This window comes from Echinops telfairi, unplaced genomic scaffold (genome assembly GCF_000313985.2).
Source record: "Echinops telfairi isolate 266 unplaced genomic scaffold, ASM31398v2 ScPeMD7_3;HRSCAF=10, whole genome shotgun sequence".
Lineage (NCBI taxonomy): Eukaryota > Metazoa > Chordata > Mammalia > Afrosoricida > Tenrecidae > Echinops > Echinops telfairi.
In genome coordinates this window covers 889809-895374 of record NW_022103899.1, presented here as the reverse complement: position 1 = coordinate 895374, position 5566 = coordinate 889809, and the positions used below count along the sequence as shown (strand labels likewise).

Below are 5566 nucleotides of genomic sequence, written 5' to 3'. Positions count from 1 at the left end.
CATCACCAATGGAGTACTGCGCATCACCAATGGAGTACTGCGCATCACCAATGGAGTACTGTGCATCACTGATGAGCACACGAAGCACATCGTTTCATGGGAAGAGTTGGAGGAAATGATGCTAAGCAAAGCCAGCCAATCACAAAAGGCCAAGTACAACATGAGTCCCCAGCACAGTAGGTGAAAAAAGCCACAGTCGAAGAGAAGCCATTTCTCACAATATACAGATTGAGGTCCAGGCCGTCGGGTGGAGGTCAGACTAAACCCAAGGAGCTGCATCTTAATCCAACACAAAGAAGTGGAAAGGTGGGAAGGAAGAGGGAGAAAAGGGTGGGTTGGGTGAGAGTGAGAAGGTGGCATGGGGGGAGCAGGGCACTTACCCACCCACGGGGAGAGTATCGATTATGTCTCCACAGAATCGGGAGTGTGCATACAGACCCCAGCACAACACACCAAACCTTGAGGGCAAAGCAACCACATGGAGGAATGCATGAAAAGATTAGGCTCCAGAGCTGGCCCCAACCAGAGCCAAACTGACCCCCCCCCCCCCCCCCCCCCCCCCCCCACCCCCACCCTAGAAGTATGTGCGACAGAGCACAACACTAAACCTACAGCTTGGGGTGAGGGGCCAGCATATCACACCCACACAGAAGCAAACCAAGAAGGAAAAAGAGAAAGGGGGGATCGTTCTAGACCCCATATCGGCACACCTAGCCTGGAGGACGATGTCCCTGCGTGGAGCTGCTAAGGCACAGTTTTAGGGCAGACAACAGCTCACGACATGTTGTCCCCTTACTGGAGCATACAGTGACAGGGGACAATACTGGGGACACACCACAGGGAGGAAGGGCAACCTGAACTCCCGCAGCGGGGCAAACCAAGAAGGACAGAACAGTAGGAAGACTGTGGACAAAGTGGATTCACAAAGTGGCTGCGTGGAAGAGCTCAACCCGAGAGCAGTTGTGAGGATGGCTGAGGACCAGGCAGTGTTTCGTACTATTGTACCTAGACGTCGTTGTGAGTCGGAACCGACAGGACAGCACCCGACACCACCACCAACATGTGTGTGACTGAGAAAGACGTGAGTCTGTTTGTAAAGAGACGAAAGATACATGACTCCTGTTCCTGTGAGAACCCTGAACGGCTCCTTAGGCTCTATCCCCTCTGGGATCGTGGCTTCTTTTGCTGCTGCCACCACTAGAAATAGCCACCAGAGGGAGCGATTTTGCCCCCGGGGGGCTCTTTTGAGGGCCCTCTGGTAAAAGGTTTGGTGGAACCCACAAAGATGTGGCTTCTCTAACGATGACAAGCTTGGAAGCTCTATGGGGGCGACTTCTACTCTGCCTGGCAGGTTTGCTGGGATTATTTGTAATCTAACCACCCTCTGGTTTCCCTCTTCCTTCGGAGGCCTGGTGTTCTGATCCACTTACACCTCCCGAGGGCAAGATGGCCTTGGGCAGTGTCAGCACCCTCAGAGGGAAAAGCAAGCCTTGAAGGGCAGTTGACTTCCAGCCCTCTATTCCCCACAAAACTGGGCCCCAGAACTCCCCAGCTTCTGCAGAAAGTACTGGTCCTGTGTCCCACAGGCCTCCGACACTCCTCCGGCCCCAGCCAAGGTCTCAGCCCCAGAGGCTGCAGAGGGAAAGGCGAGCTTTGGGTCCCTTGCCTTCTGCACAGTCCTGGGCACAAGGTGCCACCTCCCAGGGCCTCAGCCTTCCCCATGTAAAATCATCCACGCTGCAGGGTTCTCGTGGGGGTGAGCGAAGATGTTAGGGACAGAACAGGGAAGCTGGTGTTAAGAACAAAGGAGTAGTCAAGAAGACGTCAGCTGATAAAACTGCAGTCAAACTTACCAGTTCAAGGACCCTGCGATTAGGGAACGCCCTCCCACCTTCTGCATGCGCAGCGAGGGAAGAAATGACCCAGAGAAACCTCCTTGCCCATTATAATAATAAAAGTCACACCCACTGGCGCCATGACAGTTTACCATCACCTAGGAGATCGCCATGACACTTCCGGCCTGACCATATAAAGGAAAGTACGGGGTGGGCCCCGCCGTTATCAGAATTCGCCCCTCCTTCCCCTGGGATATCATGAATATTCTTCCTCTTCATTAGAATACATTTTTAAAAGTAGAATAAATACCTCTGCATTGTGCCACCCTAAGCCATCTGTACTCCAGGAGACTGACCGGTCCTCCCGTAGAACCTACTCTTCTGCTTCGAAGCAAATGCTTGGGTAGGTGAGACGCAGCGCCTTTGTAATACGTTTCTATTTTGCTAAAGCGATCGGGCCACTAACTCTCCGATTCTTCAGCGGGACCAGGAGCTGGAGTCCAGGGATGTCCAGAGAGGAGCATACCTGGTGCCACCATGTGGCAGGTGCTGCAGAATTCTCCCCGGTCTCAGCCTGGGTCCCTCCAGGTGCAGGTATGGCTTGGTACGAATGTGTGCCCTTGGCTACCTGGAGCTTTGATCCTTTCTCCTTGGGTTCCCTCTGGCTGGCTGTGGATGCTGACATTGTCTGGTCCCCTTTGCCTCCGGGACCCCCTTCAGGAATCCCCCTGTTCCTGCCCTCTGGAATGCTTGGGTACCATCTGCCTCCTTGTCTTCAAACTTCTGATTGGAGGTTCGGTCCGCTCATCGGCTGTCTGGATGAGGCGGAGTACATGGCCCAGACCGTGGGCCCCTTCCCGAGGTCTGGACTCCCTGCCTGGAGCGCTGTAGCCATGTACCCCGTGATGAGAGTGTGGTGGCATGAAACCCATTTCCAAGTCAACCGCGCTGAGTGTTTCAAAGATGCTCATGGCAGAGCACTCTGTCCTAGCCATGGCTGGTGCACCAGTAGTCATGGACCTTGGAGAATCGAAGGCCGCAAGGAGGAGGCTGGCAGGCGGAAGGTAGGCAACCCCTGCCAGGGAACCGGGAATCCCCGCCCCAGGAGGATGCCCGGCCAGGGGGCAGCGGGCAAAGGCTCCAAGGAGCGAAAGGAGAGATAAGCAGCTTGGTTCCCTCTCATTCGCATTGGCTTCCTGGCCAGAGATGCCCTCCCTTTCTCTTTGTTTTCCCTCCTCCTAGACATCATGGGACAAGAAACTTTCATACCTACCAATTCCCCATTGGGATGCCTGCTGGAAAAGAAAAAAAACCAACAACCCCTGAAAGGCACTGGGTTCAACAGCCTCTGTCTTTTAGCACACCGCCTGCCCTCATATCATCTAGAGGAGCACGAGAAATGGCTAGTTCGTGGCAGTTAGACTCTGAGACCATTCCACAGCTAGATCCGTTTTATAAAACAGGAGCAGAGTGGTCAGAGGTCCCGTCTGTCCAAACTTACAGATATTGAAGAGGCAGTCCACAAATGCTCTCTCGAAAGGAGGTGAGAGGGGGTAGCACCCATTTCAATAAGCTGAGAAATGGAGCTCCCTGCTGTCCCGACCCTATGGAGGTGGATTCTTTTCTCCCAATGGAGCACAACCTCCCCCACCCCCCACCCCTTACACTCACCCCTCCCCACCCAACCTGGGCAGGCAGCGTTGTTACCATTATAAGAAGTCAGGAGGGAGGCCTTTGAAGGTGCCTGTGCCTCTCTTAAAGCCTGCAAAGAAAACTTTGGGACGCTTCTCAATTGATCCCTCCACCTTCCTTAGAGAACTCCAACATATGACTTTGGCCTTTGATTTAACCAGGAGAGATCTGTGGGTTATATTTTCTTATTGTTGCACCCCAATGAAAGAAATAGTCTAATTGCTGCAGGGCAGGCATGTGGGGACCACCTCCACATTCACCAGCCCCAGCTTACCCCCTGCAAATCAAGGGGTCCTCAGAATGGGAATGCCAACAGGGGCCTTGAGAGCCACCCTGAGACCTTGCATGATCACCTGTAATAGAAGGAAGGAAGGCAGTATGAATCAAACCCATTCGAGGCAGTGCAGATGTATACAGAACTTAAATCCCAGTTCTGCCGAGGCAGCTCTAGCAGGGAACACTCATTTCATTAATCAATCGGGCCCTGATTGGGACCCCAGGCCTCTGTATCCCAGCGCTTAGAAGGGACGAGCACTAGCACACTAAGCGGGACCTGGAGGTAACAGAGAGGAACTGCAAAAAAAAAAAAAAAAGACAAATTCTAGCCCTGGCTCTTGTTTCACAAGGTAAGCCTGCAGCCGGTGGGAACACCAGGGGAAAGAGGGAGGGAGTGCTACTGGTGTGGCATGGCGGGAGCACTTCCAACACACCTGTCCAGCACTCTGACTGGAAAAATCGGCTGGCCCGTAGAAGCATGCCAGTGTGCCCAGACACCATGCTCCAAGTGTGGACAAGTAGGCCACTGGGCACGTGACTGCCCCTCGTTCTCAAAGGAGCATGGAGGAGGTCACAATGTCAGTGGCGATGGAGAAGGGTTCCAGGATGTAGAGGTGCTCCCTCCACTCCAACCATGCCCATACCTTCTGGAGACGCCCCAGGTAACCGTGGATGGAGCCGGTAACTCAATTAAATGTCTCACTGACGCGAGAGCGACTTACTCGGTACTTCGGGCTTCCTGCGGCCTCTTGTCTGCCCCCTCCTGTTTTGTTGTAGGCATTGATGGAAAACCAGCTGCGCAGCAGGGAGGGAATGCTCTTAGCTCACCAGTTTTAACTCATCCCCGAAGTCCAATACCTTTGTTGGGATGAGAGTTCTTAGCAAAGTTAGGGTTCCTTACAACTGCAGTTTCTCTACTAATGTTTGGATTTTGCCTGTTCAATTTTCTGGTAAAATATGTCTCATCCATTACACAGGTGAACCAAATCCAAGTGCTAAGAGAACCAGATGGATGTACTTTAATTCTCACTCAACTGGACCCCCTGGATCAAGCAAGCTCTTCCATTGGGTAGTGGAGTCCAGCACCTCCTAAGGCCAGGGCCAGGTAGGAGGTGGAGAGAAGCCTCCCCCACTACGACCCACTCCAGCAGGAAGCAGCTAGATGAGTCATCGCCCCTTGCCCAGAAAGAATTTGAGGCTCCTCTCCCCTCAGGGAAGAAGGTTAGGGACAGATCAGAGAAGCTGGAAAATCCCACTGAGAAAAAACACAAATTTATCAGAAGTTTCTCCCCTCCCCTCCCTGAATCACCACTCCCCCTCCGACAATCATGAATATTCCTCCTTGTCCTTAGCATTCCTTGGTAAATTGTGCCCCACTGGCTTGTCTCCACTCTGAGGAGACTGGCCTGTTCCCTCCTGTAGAACATGGTTTTGCTCTGAAATAAACCCTTGGCAGAATGAGACCGTGTCTGTGTCATACGTGTCTATTGGGAACAGGCTGCTGACTCTCGGGTTCTTCGGGGGGAAGCCAGAGACATTGGGTTGGGCATGGATAACCATCTATGTGGTCACGCTTTGTGCATGCTCATGTAAGGGCCCCTGGTAGCACAATGGTTAAGCGCTCAGCTGCTGGCTGAAAGGTGAGCAGTTCCAACCAGCCCCAGGGGCTCCACGAAAAAAATCCAGGTGAGCCTTGGGGGTTCTGTGTCGAACTCTCGCCTCCCAGAAAGCCCAGGGGACCTGCTCCTGTGCCTATCGTAGCC

General features: G+C 53.2%; 1 long non-coding RNA gene across 1 annotated transcript; it reads left to right on the top strand.

The window, feature by feature from the left end:
• Window positions 1-2160: 2160 nt before the first annotated feature.
• LOC123522386 lies at window positions 2161-5264 on the top strand. Its single transcript, XR_006680648.1, has 2 exons — window positions 2161-2238; window positions 2317-5264. It is a non-coding gene; the product is annotated as an uncharacterized LOC123522386 (long non-coding RNA).
• The last annotated feature ends 302 nt before the right edge of the window (window positions 5265-5566 follow it).